General features: G+C 37.2%; 1 protein-coding gene and 1 pseudogene across 5 annotated transcripts in view; both read left to right on the top strand.

Annotated features, from left to right (window-relative positions):
* Positions 1-24,881, top strand: part of LOC131275779 (uncharacterized) — a 134,559-nt gene that overhangs the window by 77,357 nt on the left and 32,321 nt on the right. The window lies entirely within an intron of this gene.
* On the top strand, positions 13,951-16,099 carry LOC101413009 (meiosis-specific coiled-coil domain-containing protein MEIOC-like; annotated as a pseudogene).

The raw sequence follows: 24,881 nt of genomic DNA, 5'->3' as shown, positions 1-24,881 counted from the left end.
GAGACCGGCAAACCACCACACAAATAATTCACTTTAATTGTGGAGAAAGTGCAGTGAATGAAAAGGGGAAAGTGTGGTAAAAGTGTTTAACAAGGGGTTTTGAGCTGGTTTGAGGGAACCACTGAACACTTCAGCCAAGGCCCCGAGGCTGAGAGAGGGTTGGGAGGGCGGATGAGCCTTTCAGTTAAAGGTGGCATGGCAATTTTAAAGAAAATAGAGGTGAAGTGTATGGCCAGAGCATTTGTCTTCAGATTACATTACCTCCTGAGATAATGGGTCCCACGAGTTCATCATTCACTTGTACAAAGTAGTACTTCCCTTTGTTTATCCAGATTTTTAAAATTTTGAGGATTTTCCCTTTTCTAGAATTCTGTGATTTGTCAAACAGCCCTGTATTTGCTTTACCAGTAGTCCTTACAATTTTATAAAATGTTTTTAAAAAATGTTCAGTACTGCTATGTTCTTTCAATCTATTGAGATTCTTATTTTTCTAAACATAATAAACATATACTGTATTTCATGATAAGGTGATATGTTTTTTAAAAAGTTTTCCTTTATTCCTGGCACTACAGTATTAACACTAAACATTTTAGTTCTGTATTCTGCCAGTCTTTTTTTATTGAAATTTTTATTGAGATAATTGTATTTGCACTGTGCAATTGAAAGAAATTACACAGAGCGAGCTTTTGTATACTTTGCCCAGTGTCCCCCAATGGTAACATTTTGTAGAACTGTTCAGTGTCACAAGCAGGATATTGACATTGATACAATCCTCCAATGTTACTCAGATTTCCAGTTTTACTTGTATTCATTTGTGTGTGCCTATTTCTTTTGAATGGACTCATGTACTAGGAATGCTATTTTAAATGTGATTTAGTTCTAGTTTTCTTCATTCTGCCCTAAAGTCTCCCCCCCCCAATCATATCTCCCTTATATCCTTGTTTGTTTTCTCGAAGCCTCTTTAAGAAAGCAGCCACCTATAAAGGAAACAGATTGAAAACAGAATCGTCAACTGCAATGTACTTTACTAACTTATTGATTGTTTATAGACAATTTACCCAGTTTAGAGTTTCTGACCTGGCTTTTGACAGATACTCTAGTTTCTACCCAACAGAGACGCACTTAATGCCATTCAGAGCTGACTGAAGTATCAAAAATTTCTGAAAAAGGCCTGGTAGTGATATAAGTGTCAAGTTACCTGTAATTTAAGTAGAACAGAATAAGTAGAAGAATATACATATGGGTAAAGTAGGAGAGTAGGCTTTGTGGTCTTTGCTCTTAATCTTGAGTACATAGTGGTCTCAGGTGGTAATGGGCCATCTCACTAGCTCCACTGACTCCCTCCTCTGTGGGACAGATAACTGAAAAGATATTCACCTGGTTGCTACATAAGTGGTCAGTTGATTTATACTTTATAGTTTTCAGTGTTGCTTGAATTTTCTAAATGAGAATATATTACCTTTATAATCAGAAAACACCCCAGTTTTCAATTTCAGGGTTTAAAAAAAAAACATGGGAAGTAAAAAGGAATTTGTTTTAGAGTAACTCAGTTCGGAAAGTCTGAAGACTGCAGGAAGGAAGACGGCATGATTGGTTCAGGTCATTGAGTGGCAGAGGTAGCTTAAAGCTCATCGGCCAGAAAGAAGCAAGACAGCTGGAAAAGATTTAAAAGCAGGAGATAACTTCTAGGAGACTGTCCAAGCAAATAGAAGGGATCTGGGAAGAAAAACTAGTTAGATGATTATCAGATTAGAGCTTGGGTGGTGAGAGAAGGGAGCTCTTTCTGTCCAGAAGAGACTCTCGGTGGAGGTTGGACTCGCCATACTGAAAGATAACCGTTGTATTGTAGCAGCTCTTATCAAGCCTAACTGTTAAAATGCTGAAGTTATTTTTGTTAATTTAACTCACCTTTTACGGAACATTATTTTGGGGTTCTGGATAAAGTAATAAGGAAAGAAAAGTAAATTATTGCTAAAATATTGGGAGAGACACTTTTATTCTAGTTGCTGATGTGATCAGTTCACCTAGACTCCCAGTTAAACTATATAAGTAAATGAAGGTAGGTTAGATTGATGGCTGGATAACAAGATAAATTATAGAATAATATGTATGGTGTGATCCTATCTGCGTGAAAACAAGCAATAAGAATTCATTTTGTTTGCATGTTTGGAGAAGGATATGGAAGAATAGACACTACTGGACTGTTAACATTAGTTAATTTTTTTCATTATTTGTAATGTGTACATTGGACATGTTTTAATTTTTGAGGAATAATTTCACAGATGTTTAAATCTTTTGTTATTTAGGGATGTTTGTATTTTCTAGTGGCTTCTTCTGTACCATTATGTTTATAATATATCCTCAGTTCCCTCAGTGTTTGACTCTTGCTGTTGAGTCCCAGCGGTGAGCGGTTTTGCAGTTAGCTAATAATCTCTTCCTCTCCCTCCCTTCCCTCTTTCCTGGCATCTGATTTGAAGTATTCCCAGTTGATATCTGTAAAACCATTCATCAAGATTATTCTACTTCTAAAAAACACTGCATGTCCTGACCCCCCTTTTTTGATAGTTGTGCTCTATGCTGTTAGGGTTTATAGCCATTACATAGTATATTGCCTCCTTTACAACCATTCTTTGTCTGGGCTGTACTAGTAAATATTCTTGCTCAGTATAAAATTCTTTTCTAAATCTCTCTAATCATTTTGCTTGCCTGAAGCTCATTCTTCACTTGATTCCTCAGCATTTTTGTTTGGGGGCTGGGGTGTGGGGAAGGTTGCAGGTTATACTCACCTGTGAATTGGAATGTGCAGCATCTGCTCCCAGGTTAGCTGCTAACACACACTGGCCTGTCACACTTTCAGTGAGGGCCTGGGGGTGATTTGGGGGTTCTTCTGCTCTCAGAGCTTTTGTCACCTGCTGTCTATGTTCTACCTCCCACACAAATGCTGATTCCACATGGGGATTGAATAAGCTTTTGGTTGTTTGTCCCCACTTCCTCGTTCTTTCAGAATCATAAGGATACTTTGTCCCTAGATTATTTTAATTTTTGTCTGTGGGGTTGGCTGTGTTAGTTTGCTATCCTTGTTTCTGTTTATTTTTATGGAGGGATTCAGAGAGAAGAACAATGCTGCTGGGGCCACCATCTTCCTAGAATCTAAAGGCAGAGTAATCTGTTAAAAACATGTATCTGATTATATCGTTCCTCTCTACTTTTTAAAGTAGTTTTCTTTTAAGTCTCTCAGTTATGGAAAACTTTAAACATAATGATGTAGAGAGAATAGCATGGTGAGCTCCTGTGGGTCCTTCAGCCAGTTTCAACAATTATAAACTCACGGCTCATATTCTTTACCTGTAACCTCCACCTATTACCTGCTCTCAATTGTTTTGAAGCAGATTCCAGCATCATAACAAATGTTTTTTTAAAGGGAAAAATTGAAATCTCAGGGACCAGAGGAGCCAGAGCTCCTTTAGACTCAGGGAGGAGAAATATCAAGAAAAGGAGATGATGTCATCCAGTCCGGGCAGAGGTGCCATCAGCCTGGGAGCGCAATCGGATTGTAGCCTCTAAGGAGTTGATCTCGTGGCAGACTCTGCTAGTCATAAGGGGCTAGCAAGGCAGTGCTTGCTCATCCCTGCCTGAATATTGTTTGCAACAGAGAGCCTTCTGTTGGGGAGGGAGGAAGGGTTCCAAGATAGCAGAGTTCTCAAAGTTGATTTGATTATTGGCACTTTCTTACTGTCATTCTTTTGTTTCCACTTTCCTCCTCCTGCTATATATCTTTTCATATACAAATCTATAACTTTCACCTTGGTTCTGTGTGACCTATTTAGCATACTCATTCAGTAAATCCTTATTGAGTGCCTGCTGTCTGCCGGAATTCTGCTGCAGTGGTGAACAACACAGACCTGGTTCCTTTGAGATGGACAGGATTATCTGGAAAGCTCCTCCAGCCCTGTTGAGTAGATACAGGATATTTAGAAATTGTCCATGTGCCCTGCATACGCCTAGGAGTCTGGGCCTGTGGACTTGCATCGCAGGCGGTTGTAGTGTGGTTGCGGGCCTGCTCTCTTCTTTCTGACCTTTGGAGTGATTGATGCAGGGACTTAGAGAGTGACACAAACTTCTGATGCTGCTCCAGTGGAGAACGGCCATCTCTTCTCCACCCTGACTGTGGGCCCTCTTTGCTGAAGTTTCCTTTCAAGCAACAGTGCCGGAATGGGGTGGAGAAAGAGCTTGGAAATAGCTCTATGATTTGTTACCTCACTTTGATGCCAACCAAAGCTGCAAGGAGAAGCAACAGGCCGGCAGTTCCTGAGAACTTGCTCACTTTGTTTCTTCTCCACCAGATGTTGGCTCCTCCAGAGTCTGTCCTGAATACACTGCTCTCATTTTTACCAGCTAACGTTAGTGCCTTTCCCTTCTTCCTGTAGGTTAGATTTCCCCTCTGAGCAGAATGTTCTCCTCAACAGTATTTGCTCTTGGCCACAGTTGGTCTTCTCCCACTAAGGGAGAATTCACAGAGGCCCCATCAACACTTGGCGTAATTCGAGGTGCAAGGACAAGAAAGCATTGGTTGGAAGTAAAATAATAGATTATGGTTTTGGTTGTGGAGGTGGGCCCAGAACTTGATTTTGGCATCTTAGTAAAAGTTAGCCTTAAAGAATATACGTATGTATATTCACATAAGTAAGCATATACTTATGTGGTAAAACCAATAACCTTTTTTTTTCCTTTAAAGATTTTATTTTTTATTTATTTCCAGTTGTCTGCTCTCTCTGTCCATTTGCTGTGTGTTCTTCTGTGTCCACTTGTATTCTTGTCAGCGGCACCTGGAATCTGTGTCTTGTTTATGTTGCGTCATCTTGCTGTGTCAGCTCTCCATGTGTGCGGTGCCACTCTGGGCAGGCTGTACTTTTTTCGCGCTGGGTGGCTCTCCTTATGGGGCGCATTCCTTGCACGTGGGGCTCCCCTGTGTGGGGGTCAGCCCTGTGTGGCACGGCACTCCTTGTACACATCAGCACTGCATGTGGGCCAGCTCATCACATGGGTCAGGAGGCCCTGGGTTTGAACCTTGGACCTCCCATGTGGTAGGCAGATGCCCTATCTATCTGTTGGGCCAAATCCGCTTCCCAAACCAGTAACCTTTACAAGTGCTTTGTAATTCTGGCTGTTAAAACTATCTGTCCTTTAATGAACATATCTTAGTGAGATTTTATACTATCTTGTAAAGATTGATGTTTTTAGCACAGAAGGAAAACAAATATTCTAATAGTGATTTTATAAGTATATATATTCCTGTTGTATGAAAATATGACAGGCTTTAGTGGTTCTAAAGTTCTTAATTTATCCTGATTCTTGCAAAGTGTTTGGTCTGTTTTTCCTAGTGGTTTATTTTCTTGCTAGCCTGACTTTTAGATGTCATCATTTTGTGAGCCTCGGGAGGCAGAGTGTGTAGCTAATTTTATATCTTTAAAGGATATTAGTTCTGCAATAGCTGTCTAAAAGGATTAAGTTATTTATGCAATAATAGTGACTTCAGGACTGTACCTAGTAACATATATATGGATTTTGGTTCCTATATAGTTATTGTTTTGGCATTGAGATATTGAGCAAACTCTTTTAAGAAGATTTGGCATCTGTCAGCCTTTGAAAGCTTATGAAAATTGATCATATGTCAGTAGCAAAAGTTTACTTTCTGCTTCCATTGTATAGAAAATTTATTTTTTATATTTTCAGCTGACCTAAAGATCACAAAACTGTTGTCCAGTGTTTGACTGGAGAGGGGGAAGGGACAGAGCCCTTGAACAAAATCTCATTTTACTAAATATATTCAAGAGTTGGTAAGATGTACCAGTTTTTTGAGATATTGCCATTTTATGCTGTATATTACTTGAAATAGCTATAGTGAACATTGCTTTTCAACTAAATATACTTAAAATTTGCTTCATCTGATGTTACAGATCAGGTAACAGACATAGGGAACTGATTTCTCTTTCTTTTTTAACACACTTGATTACGAACATGTGAACAGAAACAATTTAATGTTTTTAATGTTTTCTTGTATTTCTTTTTTTTTTTTTTTTTAAAGATTTATTTATTTATTTTATTTCCCCCCCTCCCCTGGTTGTCTGTTCTTGGTGTCTATTTGCTGCGTCTTGTTTCTTTATCCGCTTCTTTTGTCATCAGCGGCACGGGAAGTGTGGGCGGCGCCATTCCTGGGCAGGCTGCACTTCTTTTCACGCTGGGCGGCTCTCCTCACGGGTGCACTCCTTGCGCGTGGGACTCCCCCACACGGGGGACACCCTTGCGTGGCACGGCACTCCTTGCGCTCATCAGCGCTGCGCATGGCCAGCTCCACACGGGTCAAGGAGGCCCGGGGTTTGAACCACGGACCTCCCATATGGTAGACGGACGCCCTAACCACTGGGCCAAAGTCCGTTTCCCTTTCTTGTATTTCACTACAAGTTTTTTCCCAAGTAATACATACTAGACAAATACAAAAGAATAAATTTGAACTAGAGTGTTCATTTTTAACTATAGAGATTCTCTGTAGACTTTTAAAAATTCCCTATATTTTAATCTTTGTTCCTCTTTCTTTTTAATTTTCTAAATATTTGCAAAGAATGACTTCAACCAACATCATCTTTGTGAGACTATTACCCTTTTTATCTTAAAAAACAACTCTAATTGTAATGGCTTCTCTACCTATAAAAAATAGTGATTTGTTAATTCAGAAATCTGAATTACCGAAAGCAGCTGCATTATGTTGCTTTTTGAGTTTAGGAAGAGGGAGGAGGATAAAGCCTTTTAAACTGCTGCACTATGCTAACACAAAGATCACACTGAGCATAGTTACGGAGCTGGTAAACTGACTGAACCAGGAGAAACTTCCATTCTTAGCATAGTATGTGACTTAAAGGCAATATAATGGGGATAAACACTGTAGAAGGCAAATAAACACTGTAGAAGGTTAAATGTTACAAAAACAGAGAGGAAAAAGACCTTCTAACTTTAGAAGCAATAAAGGAAATCACAGAATTTTGAATACATAAAAATTAAAAGCCATTTAAAATTTTTTATTATAGAAGTAATTCATATTCACTCTAGAAAAAATTTAAAAGCAAAAAATTAAAATCACTCATAATCCTGTCAAGCAATGGTAGTTTTTGTGTTGCTTTCTATGTTGACAGTTTATGATTGTCTACTCAGTCTTAAATTTAACTTCTCATATGTAACATTTTTTAAAGGTTCAGACAAAGAAATTGGAAAAGGGGTTTCCATCAGAAACAAAAAGTGAATGGCCGAAACATATGTAAAGAATTTGTATGAATACGAAAAACAGTATTCCAAAGGAGAAGTAGGCAAAGAACAGAGGACGTCCCCTCCCTTGTTGCCTATGGGATTTCTACAGAAGCCACCATATGAGCAAGCCCAGGCTAGCCTGTTGGGTGGTGAGCAACAGATGATCCAATTACCTCCATCATCCTTGCTGCAAGCTAGCCAAGCATCACATAAGTGAGTGAGGCCAGTGGACCACCAGCTAAGAACAAATGCATGTGTGAGTCCAACCAACATCACATGGAACAGAGTGGAGCCATCCCAGCCAGTCCCAGTCCTTCACAGAATCATGAGCAAACAAGTAGTTCTTGTAAGTCACTGAGTTTGGGGTGGTTTGAATCACAGCAAACACTAACTCATAGTGAAAAGCAAGTCACAGACTAGGAAAAGATATTTGCAATACGTGTGACCGCCAGAGTACTTGTGCCCAGAATATAAAGGGAACACTTGCATATCAATAAGAAAAAAACAATCAACATAATAGAAAAAAAGTAGACAAACAACTCGAGCAAACACTTCACAAATAAGGATACCCAAACCATATAGTAAGTATATGGAAAGGTGCTCAGTCAGCATTAATCATCAGGAAAATGCAAACTACAGTCACAGTGAAATAACTCTATATATCTATATATCTACTCATTAAAATACCAAATGTTGACAAAGATGTAGATCAGTTGGAACTCTTATACCCTGCTACTGAGGGTATAAATTGACATAACCACGGTACAAAACTGCTTGGCTATATCTGCTATAGCCAGACCATACACACCTCCTTTGTATTGTTCAGTTTTGTTGTTCAGCTCCCTCCTAGTATATAGTCAGTAGAAATGTGGATGATGTAAGCCAAAAGACGTGTTCTAGAATATTCTTCTCAGCATAGTTCATAATCAACAGACACTGTAAACTACCCAGATGGCCATCAACAGTTATCAGGATAGATACGTTGTAATACTACATTGTAGCAATGAAAATTATATGATTCTTCCTACATACAACAACATGAACGAATTTCTTGATCATCATGTTAAGCAAATGAAACTAAGACACAAAAGAGGACATGTTTAGGAATCCATTTTCATAAAGTTCAAGCATAGATAAAACTACCGTTAGAGGTTAGGATGGTGGTTACCTTTGGTAAGGAGTGGGTAGTGACTAGAGCAGGCTCAGTGGAGCTACAGGATGCCAGAGTGTTCTATTTCTTGGTTTGGGTGGTGGTAGTTATATCTGTTATTTGCAGAAATTCATCAGGCTGATGATGTATGTCCTTTTCTGTACTTTTAAATGTATATTTTTCTGTAGATGTTAACCTCAAAAATCAAGTTTATTTTTTTAAAAGAAATGTCTAACGTCAGGAAACTGTTATGTTACGGTATTTAAACCCATTTGAGTGTGGTGTTTCTAAGTTAACAATAATAGTAGCCATTCTAATTAATGTAAGTATAAGTGGTTTAAAATATATATATTATTGGCTTTTAACTTTTGTGATATTCTGCTCTTCAAGAATACATGAATATTTCTCCATCACAAATACAATAATAAGTTTTCATTTTTGCATTTGCTTATTTCATCTTGTCTGGTATAATGCACACTACAACTTTGTTAAAATTTCTAAAACGTATTGTAGCAAGTTATCCCTGGATAGAGGAGGTAAACTTTGAACTGTGTTTATTTTCAGCATAAGAAATGACATAAAGAGATTTTTTCCCCAAAAAACCTAGTTTTTAAGCTCTTTGCTTTTTATTTAGCAACATCCTAAATTAGCTCTGTTCAATGGAGTGGCATCTTACTTATGGATTAGGGTCTAAAACAATGAAAAATCTGTGTGGTAAACCAAGTTATTCCTAAATTGCCCATAAGGGACAATACATATGGTTTTATGTGTACAGCCCTGTACTGTGAGAAACATTTCAGTTCTAGAACCCGAAGTTTAATTGCAGGAGGGAGCAAAAGAAAAATGCAGATGAAGACAGAGGTGGAAACCTTCAAACCGTTCATTCTTCCTTGATGAACTTGATCAGCTCCCTGGTCTTGAATGCGGTTGGAGGAGGGTAGCATGCCCATTTGCAGGTGTGGAGGAGTTGGGGGTTAATCTCTTGTTTTCCTGTTAACCCTCTGTAATCTCGATGAGTAGTCACAGATGTATTTGTGAGGATTACATGTGAAAGTGCCTAGCTCGGAGCCTAGTGTATTTCTGTCTTGCCCACTAGAGCACAAGCTTCACGATGGCAGGAATTTTGTCTCTTGTTCATCTTCTTGTCCTTTGTGCCTGCCACCTAGTAGGTGCTCAGTAAATTCTAGATGAATTGAAGGGACTCATCAGTTGAACGTAGCCCTTATTTCATTGATCCACAGAGTTTTTTTGGAAAGCTATAGGAAAGAGCTTGGTTACTTGCTTCCTTTCTCTCTGGGTTGTCATTTTATTTTTGTGGCCTCATTGAAGAACTCTCACTTCAAATGCCTTTGCACATTGGTCACATTAGACTAAAATGTTCCTTCATCCCTGATCCTCCAAAATACTTAGTAAACTCATTTGGTTGATAATAGTAATGCATATACTTTTTCCTTAGTTCTGATGCCAGGAGCTCCTACTGCTCTTAGACTATTAAAAAAATTCTTAAACAAAACTGGTTCATTTTGTTTAAGAATTTCTGTTGTCCTTCCATTCACACTCCTAAATTGTACATAAAAATATCCTAAGCAATAGCAGTTTTACAAGTATGGTTCTTGTTATTTCACAGTAGAAGTATCACGTGGGTCCCTGTGATGCCTCCCTTCCCTGACTGCTAAGTGCAGGGAAATAACCTTGGAGGGAGAAGGCTGCTGCTTGATGGCCTGGTTCCCTGTACACGAACATCTAAGCATTCCACTTTCAGATGTCTGCCAGCCACTTGGGTCCTTAGTCAACTGTACCACTGCCTCCCGGCACACGGCCAGAATCTCAGGGTCTGAAATTATTAAACTGACCTTATGGAAAGCAGAAGATAAACAAAACAGAAGTGAAAGTAGTTCTCTTGCAAGAACAGTTTTGTGATTCTCAGCATTTAAAAAGATTCTGGTTCCAGGATGTTTTATTGACATCAGTTGCTATAAGTCTGATTCAGTCTCTGCCTATTGATTTCTGCCCAAGGTGAAATTCATGACATTTACTAGAACATATAAGTGATTTTTTTAAAAAGCAGATACTGTTAAGGACTATAAAAATAAGGTTTACAGTCAGTGACACTTGACAAAGCAATTTTTATGCCCTTTTATGTTAATAATTCTAATCCTGTGAATAAATAATACAAGTAAAGGTTCTAGTAGCTTACTATCATGATCTCAGATCATTCTCTTCAAATTCTGTATTCAGTTTCCTGTTGCTTTGTGTTTAGAGTAAGGGTGGACATCAAAGCATGAAATCACTCTTAGTCTCCACTGGAATAACCCCTTGCCAACTTAGGGAAGGGTATTTCTCTGTCCCTTCCTGCCTTCATCCCCTGAGTTGTGGGTCGCTTGTAAGGCTTTTTCCAGGTAGTTTTTCAAATGCACGTAATTGTTCTGTCTGTGCTATATAACCCCATTCTCTTTTAACTTTGCCCCAAACCAGGGTACAAGGTGACCCAACACTTTCTCAAGCTCTGGCACAGGGCACGGATTGTCTATCCTGCTGCCTTTTAAATGCTGACCAATTGAATCCTTCCTCCCACTCTCTCTGTTTCTCTTACATCTATCACATAAGATTCGTAGGTGCTTGGTTTACTTTTTAGCATCTTTTTTTATTCATTAAAAAAATTTTTTAGGAGGTACTGGGGATTGAATCTGGGAGCTAGTACTTGTGAAGTGTGCTCTCAACCACTGAGCTGCACGTGCTCCAATCATCTTCCAATTTAAACCCAAACAAGCTCAATAGTGGTGAGCTAAAATTTAAGTGTTTTTTGTTTTGTTTTGTTTTTAATATCTAAGCATTGTAGTTTATTTTAAAATTGGGCAATATTGATCATTAGCATATTGAGTATATGAACTTATAAATAACTATAATAAAAATAGTTTCCAAAGGTTTCTGTAGTAAATTATATTGTTCATTAACTTCCAAAGGATAGGGCATTACTTTTGACTTGAAAAGACATTTAACCTCTTTTTTTGATGATGTGTGTATTTCTCCGGGTATACCTTGTTATAGAGAAAGTTTATGTTCCCATTTATAATGAGATTTACAATTAACAAAATTTTTTATCACACATGACTTTGAAGATACGGTTTCTGAATTTTCAGGCTAACCACTCCCCCTCCCCCCCAGTTTCTGTCTGTATCTCCCTGTTCAGTGATTGCTGCAAGAGTTGTAGGAAATGTTCACCCAGTATGTTCACTTACTGCATTTTAAATATTGTCTTTATTGTACTTCTGCATTTCCTTTCAAGCAAGCTCTGTCCATTTCTGAGAGCGAAGAGCTTCCAGAAAGTACCTACTCAGGCCTGGGCCTATGCTACGAGTGGGTAGAGAGGTGAGAGCCTGGGTCCTTATTCATTACCAGATGCCTGTGCTAACAGGATGCTCCTCTTACCTCCTCATTTGTTTAACAGTTTTTAAATGAGGACTGCATTTTACCACGGAGCCAGTAATAGTCACTTCTTGTGGGACTGAAGAGAAGTGTTAAAATGAAAATTGCTATGTTTACCTTAATGTGCTTAATATAAACATGAAAATATTTTTGCAAGCCTGGAATGGTTTTTATGTCTCTGTATTTTTCAAGAAAAACAGACGTCAAATTGAATATTATCACCTTTTCCCCCAAGTTTGACTTTTTGTCTAATTGGACTTGCGAGGTATTTGAGAAATTAATTCAGTCAGGCCCCAATTAATTCTGTGATACTGAAGATTTTGAAAGTATGTTACTTCTTGTATTTACTGTAAGTTTATTTATTACTGTATTAGGTGAATGGGGAGAATGGGAAATCAAAAAGTGTAGCTTTAGAAATTATTCCAATAATGTTGGTTTCTGCCATGCTCATTTTTTTTTTGCCCTTTTTAGGATCAGCTCAGCAGTGGTTTTGCTTAAACTTTTTCAAGCGTTTTATAAATTTTCTAGCCAAAAATCAAAATTCTGGAAGAACTTGTTTTATTTTTTACTCAAGAAAATAGCTTACCATAGAGATGATTCAGATCATTTTGGATGCCCAGTGCCTGTATAAGATGATACAGTATCATTTTTTAAATGCCATTTACTGGGAAGTGGACTTGGCCCAGTGGTTAGGGCGTCCATCTACCACATGGGAGGTCTGCGGTTCAAACTCTGGGCCTCCTTGACCCATGTGGAGCTGGCCCACGCGCAGTGCTGATGCGCGCAAGGAGTGCCGTGCCACACAGGGGTGTCCCCCACATAGGGGAGCCCCATGCGCAAGGAGTGCACCCCATAAGGAGAGCCACCCAGCTCAAAAGAAAGTTCAGCCTGCCCAGGAATGGCACCGCACACGCGGAGAGCTGATGCAGCAAGACAACGCAACAAAAAGAAACACAGATTCCTGTGCTGCTGACAACAACAGAAGAGGACAAAGAAGAACATGCAGCAAATAGTCTCAGAGAACAGACAACTGGGGGGAGGGGGAAGGGGAGAGAAATTAAAAAAAAAACTTATTAAAAAAAAAGAAAAAAAGGGAAACAAATGCCATTTACCTGTAAACCTGAGGTTAGCCATATTGCAGATGCACATTCTTTGGTTTATTCTCTAGGAAGGCATGTATGCTTGACACCTATGACACATGATGTTTTATTCCATCCCATTTCTGAAATCTGCAGTAAGAATAGGAAATATGCTCGTGAAGAAACTGGCTAGGTGAAGAACAGATAGGTAAAGAAAGAATCTGTTGCACGTTCGTGTTACAATTCATCTCCCACTTGTAAAATTTCTAATTACTGTGATTCCAATTCCTGAAATGCTGAGGTACACATTCAATGATTCCTGAATGTAAAAATATTCAATGTTTTTGTTTAGGAAAAATTTCTCAGAACTTGTTTCATGATAAGTTTATTATTTCCTTTTTGGCTTGACTCCTAAACTTACCCAGCATTCATCTTTTTGTCATCAGTTTTAAGGCCTTTATAACTAGTCATTTTATTTCATTTTCTCTATGTGGAAATTTTACATACTTGGTAGGTTAGAGGTATTTATTTTATCTTTGGTCAGCATAATAAAAGATCTTCTAGAGAGATTTTACACTTGAAATGGAAGTTAATTTGGTTAAATTAATTCATTAATTAAAAACAATGAAGGTACCCTCACAAAGTGATCATTCTGTTCCAATGTATAGAAAAAATGAAGCAGCTAAGACAACATTCCAAGAATATCCATTTATCAAAACCTACTTTGTGTTTTTCCTCCCCCCCCCTCGCTTTCTGCTGTGTCCTTTTGTAGTGTGATCTTCTGTATGTTTCTCTTTTTGTCTTCTCACCTTTCTCCTCTAGGATTCACCGGGATTTGATCCTGGAGATCTCTGATGTAGAGTGAGGTTCCCAGTCAGTTGTACCTCCTCAGTTCCTGGTCTCTGCTGTGCTTCACCTTGACTCTCCCCTTCATCTCTCTTTTGTTGTGTCATCATCTTGCTGCGTGACTCACTTGCATAGGCACTGGCTCACCGCATGGAACCTCAGCTTGCTGTGCGGGTACTTGGCTCATCACGCTGGCACTTGGCTCACTGCACGGGCACATTTTCTCTTCTTTTTTATCAGGAGGCCCCAGGGATCAAACCTGGGTCCTCTCATATGGTAGGCGGAGGCCCTATAACTGGAGCCACTTCTGCTTCCCTCAAAAACTGTTTTTATACCTCAAACTGGTCTGTCTGACATCTTGAAAGAATCAGGAGTTGATACTTACCCTTATGGAAAAGAGAAATGGAAAAGGGGCAGAGATGGTAGTCCTTTCCCAGTTTAATAGATACAATGAAAATGCAGACTATTGCAGATACCCAGAATATGTCATCCTAATCTTAATAAATGTTCTCATTTTAGTGTCCAAGGCAGTTAAAAATTAGCCAGTGGCCCACCTGAAACACTACCTATAGAAGGAGACACCTATACAAAGTTAGTTTGGGTTAAAACCAGCAAATTGGAAGAAAACGGAGGAGACAGTACCTAACTGGCAGAATTTCACATTTCCAAAAACTATACCACATCTTACAGAAAAGCAGTTTGCCCAAGAAGCGTTCACTGCTTATTTTGTCTGAAAATCAGAGTACCAACCAAAATGTCGCACAGATTGTACTGCTAATAATCATTTTGCTAATGTCACAGAAAAGCAGAAGTTTGCTAAACCTGATCCTCCAAATTCTGAGTATTTTAAATCAGTGAATTTGTTCTTCAGCTCAGCAATATCTTCAGGAAGTATTAACATACAGAGACCAACTTCGATGAATGTTCAAACAGAAAATAAAAATTCCTATTCCTTATTGAAGTCAAGGTAACTTGATGAAGCTAAGTGGTCATTTAAGTGCAGCTTCAAAAGGTTCTAACCATTCTTCAGATTTCTCTCAACTATCCATAAATTTAACTTCAAATAGCAATTTATTTTGGAAGTTTTGCCAAGAACACCCTTCAACATTTTCCAGTTTTGATGTCACTTGCAATGTTACAGAAAGAATTTAATCTGTCAGTCACATAGAAGGATTGACAGACTGGAGAAAAAAATCCTTTATATCAGTTACTGATGAAAATAAATAAATAAAGCAGTTAAAAGGATTTTGTGATTACTGCTCAGCTCAGCAGTATGGTATCATTGAAAATGTGAGCAAACATAATTTCCAAGCCAAGCCCCAGAGCGGACATTATGATCTTGAGGAAGGACCAAAGCATTTAGATGGCTTATCTCAAAATACATACCAGGATCTGTTGGAGTCACAGGATCATTTTCATAGCCTCAGACTGGAAAGTGGAGACAACAGTACTAACCATGTGAATTGTACACAGGCATCATGTTTTTCTAATAATTATCTGATAGGAGTCTTAAGACATAATCAGAGTTTTCAACAATGTGATTCAAATTTGGGTTTCCCTAAGACCCACCCACCCATTAGCTGTTCTGTTGTTCCGCTCTTGGATTCATATGATTTATTTTCTTATGATGACTTAAATCATCTATACCCTTCTTTGAATGATGTGATGTTTGGTGGTAGTTCCTTTTCTGGTTGTGTGCAAACTTTTGGATTTCAAAGACCAATTAAAACACATAGTGAACCAGCTGGTGAATTTCATATTTATCTAGAGGAATGCTGTGCACAGTGGAGACCATTAGAAAAGGAGAGAAAGAAGACTGAATTGGTCTTTGCAAAGAATTACCCAGGGAACAAAGTATTCAGTACTAACAATATACTGATTCCAAGACTGACCTCTAACCCATCTAGAGTTGATTGCTCAATTGTGAGTGAATTTTGAGAACAAGCCAGAGCTGTGACTTCCGTAGGCAAAATGGAATGCTTTGAAGTTCTCCCTTCATGCCAATATTTCTTCTACTCGATAGACTCTTGGAGTCCATTCACATTGTACAGTGTAAGTGCTTCAAATCGGCAAAGGCAAGGAGTTCCTAGATACCAAGGTGACATAGAGGTTTTTACCCTTGCTTCAGCAGTTAAAGAGAGGTGTGTGACTACTCAGAAAACACGTACTGCAGATGACTTAGCCGAAAACAGCCTGTGTAGTTGGCCAAGCAGATGCGAAAAAGGTTTTACAAGATACAGTAAGCTGTGAAGCGGAAGTCCCTGAACGCATAAATAATAATTGAGTGAACCAGAGGTGAAACAAGCAAACACTAAGGAAGTGCAGAAAGAAGAATAAGAGATAAGTAATGTATCAAGAGATACTAAAACATTTTCATAAATTTGTGAATCTTGAAAATTTCCCTACATTAATTTTCCTTCAGATTTAAAGTTAGTACCAAAATGAGGCCTAACTTGTATTGAAAATGTTTCTATTTGTAATGAGTCAGATATCGTTAAAGTGAACTCAGAAGTAAAGTTGATTAGGAGTTCTGAGTAGTCAAAGATAACAAGTTTGTTTAAGTAAAATATTTCCTAACAGCCAAAGTACTGCTTGAACATGTTCTGCAGTGCAGGTAAATGCAAGTGTGAAATTCTGCTAGGAAAATACGTTTCCTTTAGGTCTGCTTTAATAAGTGTAATTCCAAATAATGAACCTAAGTCACTGTAACCCAATTATGGCATCTAACAACCTAGACAAGTTTTGATTGTGATATAAAAGTTTTTTCCTTATACAACAGTTAATATCTAGGAAACAAAGGAAATCAAGGATAAACTCAATATTCATGTAAAAATGTAATATTTAAAACACTGCCATATTTATAATTTTGAAATCTGAGGGCATAATATTTGGAGGGACGGAAGTGGATGTGGTGGCGCAAGCAATTGTCTACCATATAGAAGGTCCAGAGTTTGATGCCCAGGGCCTCCTGTTGAGGACAAGGTGGCCCACATGGAGTGCTGGCCTGTGCAGAGACTGTCCCATGCAGGAGTGCTGGTGCACGTGGTGAGTTGGCACAGCAAGATGACACAACAAAAAAAAGACAGATAATAAGAGATGGAGCAGATCAGGGAGCTGAGGTGGCACAAGAGAATGATCGCCTCTCATTCACTCCAGAAGGTTCCAGGATTGGTTCCTGTAGCCACCTAATGAGAATACTAGCAGACACAGAAGAACACACAGTGAATGGACACAGAGAGCAGATAAGGGAGGGTGGGGGTGGGGGGGAATAAATCTTGAAAAAAAAAGTATATGTGGAGGGAAATGCATTCATTCTCCTGAGTTAGTAATAAAAGTGCCAGTGTAAGAAGCATGCAAATTACTAAATATAAACCTGTTCATCTTTAAAGCTTAATTATACTATCAGTTATTGAATATTTATCATTTTAAAGTTTTTAAATTGAATGAAAACAAAATATTTTATCTAGATCTTTTATACTTGATGCACAGAAACTAAAATAATGACTATTGTTTTGACTATTGTTTTAATGTCTTCAGTTTGCTGCCTTTTTTGAGAGTGTCAGTGAGTTATAAATTTTTTTTTGTTATTGTTTAACTAGTTTGCATTTGGTTAGTGAATATTTTATGTTGTTATATTCATTAAGTTGCTTCCATAATTTTGGGGGGCTATTGAAAGCTTGGCCTTTTCTGTTTTTTATCACTTAATATCATCATGTGGAACCCAAATAATTTACTCATTAATTGAAATTTTGGTTTTATGTGACTAAGAAGACCTTGGGTTTTAACAAATTCCAGCATGAGTTAAACTCTAGTATAATGTACTGATGAAATTTTATTGAACTCTTCCTGACTAGAAATACTGACATTTTAAATGTTGGTATTTTTCTTCTTTTAGTAATCTTGATATTAAAAAAAAAAAAAAAAAGTGTAATCACACCATGTAAATTTTCTTTGGATGATGTGCAAAAGAAATTGATTGAGAATGCAGGAGTAACTGTAGTAGAAAGACATTTTATCACTGCTTTACTTGAGAACTACCTGAGTTACATTGATGGGAGCCAAATAAAATGGATTTCCTACCACAATCACTGTCTAGAAGAGGTTAAGGTTGATATAAGATATGTAGGATGTTATGAAAATAAACATTGTACTGAATTTAGTCTGTCAGGTAAAAAAAAAAAATTGTTGAAAATTTCAAAAAATGAGAGATTAAGACATTCCCAGATAAACAAAAGCTGACGGAATTCATCACTCATAGAGCAACCCTACAAGAGATGCGAAAGAGAGTTCTGCGGGTTGAAAGGGAAGGACAGTGGACCGTCCAGTGGACAATAGATTGAAGGTGCATGAAGAAATAAAGATCTCCCATAAGGGTAATGATAGCTAAAATAAGTATCAGTACTGTTGTATTTTTAGTTTGTAACTCTACTTTTTACTTCCTGTAGAATCTAAAAAACATGTAAAAAATTCATTGAAAAATCAGTGATTTTGGACTCATGCTATATAAACATGTAATTTGTACAAAAACTCCATGAAAGTGGGGGGTTGGTTCGTTTGTGAAGTTTAAGTTGATATGAAAGCAAATGAGATTGTTACAGATTTAGTATGTTACATTTAAGCTGTCTGGTAACTGTAAAGAAATAGAGAATCAGCAAGCTCATAGAGACAGAAAGTAAAAGGTTACCTCACATGAGGCCAGGAAAAATGGGGAGTTAATGCAAAATGGGTATTTGGGGAAATGAGAAAGTTTTAGTAATGGAAGGTGGTGAGGATACCACAATATTGTGAATGGGATTAATCCCAGTGATTGGTATACTTGGGAGTGGTTGAGATGGGGAAGATTATTTTGTATATATGTTCCCTCAATAAAAACAGAAACAAAAACAAAAAAGGAACAACTAAAAAAACAATGACAATTAAAGTTAATAGATGATCCTGGGCAGGAGTTAACAAAAGGAGGAGAGAAAATATATGGAATATGTGATAAAATTGGAATAGAGACTGTAAACATTACATCGATGTTAAATTTCTTGAACTTGATAACTACACTTAAGGTGGATATGTAAGTGATCATCCTTGTTCATAGGAAATATACATGGCAGTATTAAATGTTCAAGGAGCATGATGTGAACATATCACATCCAAAGTTGGTAAGGTTGTAGGATTCAAAAAATGGATTGATGGCTAGATGGACAGGCAGACTGATAGACTGATGAATGGCTGGATGAAGTGGTATGGCCAATGAGGCAGGTTGTTATAGTTGGTGGGTCCAGGTGCCTAGCAGGATAGGGGTATATTTGAGTTCTCTTTGTGGAGGTTGTATTGTTTTTGAAGTTGTCCTGTATGTGTGAAGGTATTTCAAAATTAAAACTTCAAAAAAGAAGGCAAAATAAAGAATTGTGTAGACAGACAAAAGCTGAGAAAATTTGTCACCAGCAGACTTACCTTAAGGTGTTAAAGAAAGTCTCTCAAACAGAAGGGGAATGATAAAAGTTGGAAGATTGGATCTACACAAAAGAATGAAGAGTGCTGGAAGTGGCAAATATGTAGATAAATATGAAGTACGTTTTTCTCAGCTTCAAATTTATTTGAGTTAATTACTTATAACAGAGTAACACATTGTGAAATTCATAACATGTAGAAAAATGTATGCCAACAATAACACAAAGGACAAGTGGAAAAATTGAAGTACACTGTTTTTACATTATTGGTAATGTGCTATAGTCAAGGTTGACCATTATGAGTTAAATGTGCATATTGTAAATCCCATACCAAACAGTAAAAAATGAAAGAGGTGTAACTTATGTACCAACAGTGGATAGAAGGCAGAATATAAAACAAAACAAAAAAGCAATTAAACAAAAAGAAGACACGAAAGGAGGAGAAAAGAAACAAAGATCAGAATACAGAAGTAGAAAACAACTAGCAAGATGGTGGATTTAAATCCAGCCATATCAGTAATTATGAAATATATATAAATTGTCTAAACACTTGAATTAAAGGAAAGAGATTATCAGATAAAACAAGACCCAACTATATGCTGACTATAAGAATTCCACTTTTAAAATAAAGACATAGATAAGGTAAAAGTCAAAGAAAGATATACCATGTACACTCAGAAGAGAGCTGAAGTGGCTATATTGAATTATACAAAGTAGAAAAGGAATATTACCAAAGATAAAGTAGACATTTTATAATGGTGGAATTGCTGTCATTATGAGCATGCACTGATAGAACTGCAAAGAGAGATAAATCCATAACTAATTTGGAGATTTCAACACTGTTCTCTTGATAATTGATAAAACAAGTAGAAAATCAATAAGGGTATAAAAGACTTAAAAAACCTACTTGACCTAATCTATTTACAGAACACTCCAAACAACATGATAATATACATTCTTTTCAAGTGGACATTTAATATTTACTAAGACTGTATTCTGGATCATGAAATAAAATTTGAAGGAGGAATTATGGCCACAGCAGAAGTAAATTTAAAATTCATAACATTATCTAGAAAATTTCCAAATATTTAGAAATTAAGCAATATACCTCTAAATAACCCTTGAGTCAAAAAAGAAATCACAAGGAAAATTAGAAAATATTTGGAACTTGAATGGAAATGAAAACACAACATACTAAAATGTGTGGGCTGCAGCTAAAGCAATATTTAGAGGTAGATTTATAGCTTTTTTTTTTTCGAGGTGCTGGGACTGAACTGAACCTGGGACCTTCCATGTGGGAGGTGGGCGCTCAACTGAGCCACATCAGCTCCCTATACCATTGAAAATTTTTTAAAGATTATTTTACTCTCCCCCCCCCCCCCCCCAGTTTGCACTTGTTGCTCTGTGTGTATGTTTATTTGGTTGTGTGCTCATCTTTTTTAAGGAGGCACTGGAAACTGAACCTGGGACCTCCCGTATGGGAAGGAGGCGTCCAAATGGCTTGAGCCACCTCCGCTTCCTGCTTGTTGTGTATCTTGTATTTTCTTGTTGTGTCTCTTCATTGCATCATCTCGTTGAGCCATCTTGTTGTGTCAGCTTGCCATGTAAGCATATTGCGTTAGCTCACTGTCTTGCTCATCCTTTTTAGGAGGCACCAGGAACCAAACCCAGGACCTCCCATGTGGTAGGCAGGTGCCCAACTGCTAGAGCCACATCCACTTCCCATCATTAAATTTTTATATTAGAAAAGAACTAAGGTCTGAAATCCATGACCTAAGCTTTTATGTTAAAAAACTAGAAAAAGTACAGATTAAATCCTAAGTAAGTAGAAGATAGGAAATAATAAAGGTAAGAGTGGGAATCATTAAAATAATGAATAGTGGATAATATCCGTTCAGTGAAGAGCTGGTTCTTTGTAAAGATCAATAAGATTTTTATGAACTTGTAGCTAGACTGATTAAGAAAAAAGAAGACATGCTAACAATATCAGGAAGGAAAGAAGGGAATTCCTCTTATAGGTCTATAGGTATTAATAAGGGGATATTGTATCTGACTTTATGCCAAAATCAACAATTTAGATGACATGGAAAAAATTTTTGAAGGATACAGATGACCAAGATTGATATAAAAATAGGAAATCTGAACAGTCCTTTATCTAATTAAAGAAACTGAATTTGTTGTTAAAAACCTTCCCGTAAGAAAACTCCACGCTCAGATGGCATCACTGGTGAGATCTCTCAAATACTTCAGGAAGAAATAACACCAATCCATACAAACTCTTTAGAAACTTGGGAAGAATCCTTCCTAGATCAGAATTATCTAAGCCAAAACCAGATAAGGACATACAAGAAAGCTGTAGACCTAAATGTCTCTCATGCAGCAGACACAGAAGTCCTTTATAAAGTACTAGCAAATGGAATCCAGCAGTATATGAAGAGTAAAATACACCATTACCAAATGGGGTTTATCCGAGGAATGCAAGGTTGGTTTCACCTTAAAAAGTTATAGTATTCTCCATATTAACTGACAAAAAGGAAAAACCATGTGATCATTTCAGTAGATGCAGAAGAAGCGTTTGAGAAATTCAACATTCATTCATGATTAAAATCTTTCAGCCAACTAGGAATAGAAGGGAACTCCTCAACCTGATAAATTGTATCTATATAAAATCTAAAACTAACATCATGCTTAATTGTGGGGGAGCAGGTAAATGCTTCCTAAGATCACGAATAAGGCAGGGATTGTCTTTTCTCACCTCTTCAATTCAGTATTGTAGTAAAGGTCTGAATGCATTGAGGCAAGAAAATAAAACAGCATAGAGATTGGAAGGAAGAAATAAAACTTTCATTTTTTGCAGTTGCCATGACTGTGAATGTAGAAAATCTTAAGGAGTCTACTAAAAACTACTAAAACTAAGTTAAGGTTATAGGATACAAGGTTAGTATAAAAAATGAATTATATTTTGATATACTAATAAACTATTAGAAATTCAAATTCAAAATACAATTTACAATAGCTCTAAAAGTATGAACTACTTAGGGATAAATTTAATAAAACATGTTCAAGACCTAGACTCTGCAAACTATAAAGCATTACTGGAAGAAATTAAAGGAAACCTAAATAAATGGGTATATATGCTATGTTCATGGATTGAAAGTCAGCATTATCATTTTATCTCAAAATGGTCTATAGTGCAATCCCAGTCACAATCTCAGCAGGCTTTTTTTTTTCCTTTTTGGGTAGCAGCTAACATGCTTATTCTGAAATGTATATAGATAGGCAAAGAACCCTAGAATAGCTAATACTATTTGGGAAAAAAAAAAAAGAGTTGGTAGAGTATGTTCCCTGTTTTCAGAACTTACTATAAAAGCTACAAAAATCAAGACAGTATGGTATTGGCATTAGGATAGGCATAAAGATTAGTAAAATGGAATATAATGCCCAGGAACCCACCTTTCCCCATACACATATAGTCAGTTAATATTTTATAGGATGTTGAGGTAATTCAATGAATAATGGAGTCTTTTCAATAAGTGCTGAAATAATGTGATATCTGTATGGGAAAAGATGATACAATGAGATGATACAACGAAGAGACACAACAAGGAAATACAATGAGAGACACAGCAAACGGGGAGCGGAGGTGGTTCGAGCCATTGGTTGCCTCCCTCGCGCACGGGAGGTCCCAGGTTCAGTTCCTGGTGCTGCCTAAAAAAGAAGATGAGCACGCAACAACAAAAAAGCACACAGAGACCAGACAGCAAGTACAAACAATGGTGGGGAGGGAGGAATACATTTTTTAAATCTTTTTTTTTTTTTCTTAATTATTGTCTCATGGTTTCAGAGGCTAGAAGGCTTGCTTCCTTCCTGTTTCAGTATCTTCTGCCTAGCCTGGTTTCTGGCTTTTTGGTCACATGGCAATGTCTTTTCTTTTCTCTGTTAGGTTCTGTGTGTCCAATTTCCCTTTGCCTAAAAGAACTTCAGCTATATTGGAGTAAGGCCCACTGTCATTCAGTTTGGACATACCTTAAATAATAACATCTCCAAAGATCCTGTTTACAAAAGGGTTCATGCCCACAGAGCCAGGTGTTGGAACCTGAGCATTCCTTTTGTGGAGGACATGATTCAGCCCCCAGCACCAGCCACGTGGTATTCTATTTTTAACTTTCACAGGAATCGCCCATCTATTTTCCACAGCAGTGGCATCATTATACAGTATTCCCAACAATTAGCAAGTATTTCTATTTCTGTGTAGCCTCTCCAATGCTTGCTATTTTCTTCTTTTTTTAAAATATCACCTATTCTAGTATGCGTGAAATGATATCTTGAGGTTTTGATTTGCATTTCCCTAATGGCTAATAATGATGACCATCTTTTCATGTGCTTATTGGCCATTCATATGTCTTCTTCAGAGAAATTTCTATTTAGGTATTTTGCCCATTTTTTAACTGGGTTGTTTTGGTGCATTGTTGAGCTGTAGGGTTTCTTTATATATTCTGGATATTACTCCCTTATTACATACGTAATTTACATTATTTTCTCCTATTCTGTGTGTTGTCTTTGTACTTTGATTTTGAAGTCCCTTTTATCTATTTTTTCTTCTGTTGCTTGTGCTTTTGGTGTAAAGTCTAGCAAGCCATTGCCACAAAGTCCTGAAGATGCTTCCCCATGCTATACTTCTACAAGTTTTATAGTTTTCTTTTTCTTATATTTAGATGTTTAATCCATTTTGAGTTAATTTTGGTATGTGCTATGAGGTGTAGGGGTCTGCCTTCATTCTTTTGCATATGGACATCCAGTCTTCACAGCATCATTTGCTGAAGAGACTGTTTTCCCCTACATTGAGTAGAGTTGGCACCCTTGTCAAAATAAAAATAAAAATAATAAATCAATTGGCCATAGATGTAAGGGTTTATTTTTGAACTCTCAGTTTGATTCCATTGGTCTATAGTTGTGTCCTTTTGAATTACTGTAGCTTTGTAATAAGTTTTGAAATTGAGAGCATGAGTCCTCCAACTTTGTTCTTCTTTTGGTTATTTAGGGTCCCTTACCCTTCCTATAAATTTGATAATTAGCTTTTCCATTTCTGCAAAAAAAAAAAAAGGCTGTTGGAATTTTTGTTGGGGTTCTTTTGAATCTGTAAATCACTTTGGATGGAAATGACATTTTAATATTTTGTCTTCCAACCCATGAACACAGAATGTCCTTTCATTTATTTAGGTCTTCTTTGGTTTCTTATAGCAATATTTTATCATTTTCTGTGTACAGGTCCTTTACATCCTTAGTTAGATTTATTCATAAATATTTGATTCTTTTAGTTGCTATTGTAAATTGAAATTTTTTTCTTGATTTCCTCTTCAGATTCTTCATTACTAGTGTATAGAAACACTACTGATATTTGCATATTGTTGCGTGTTGCATCTTGTACCCCACCACTTTGCCAAATTCATTTATTAGCTCTGGTAACTGTTGTGAATTTTGGAGGGTTTTCTATATATCAAACCATGCCATCTACAGGTAGGGAAAGTTCAGTTCTTCCCTTCCAGTTTGGATGCCTTTTATTTCTTTTTCTTGCCTAATTGGTCTGGCAAGAATTTCCAGTACAATGTTGAATGTTACGGTGGGTACTCTGGTCTTGTT

This window comes from Dasypus novemcinctus, chromosome 24 (assembly GCF_030445035.2).
Source record: "Dasypus novemcinctus isolate mDasNov1 chromosome 24, mDasNov1.1.hap2, whole genome shotgun sequence".
Taxonomy (NCBI): Eukaryota; Metazoa; Chordata; class Mammalia; order Cingulata; family Dasypodidae; genus Dasypus; species Dasypus novemcinctus.
The sequence above is the reverse complement of the archived record's forward strand: the minus strand, read 5'-3'. Positions and strand labels throughout refer to the sequence as shown.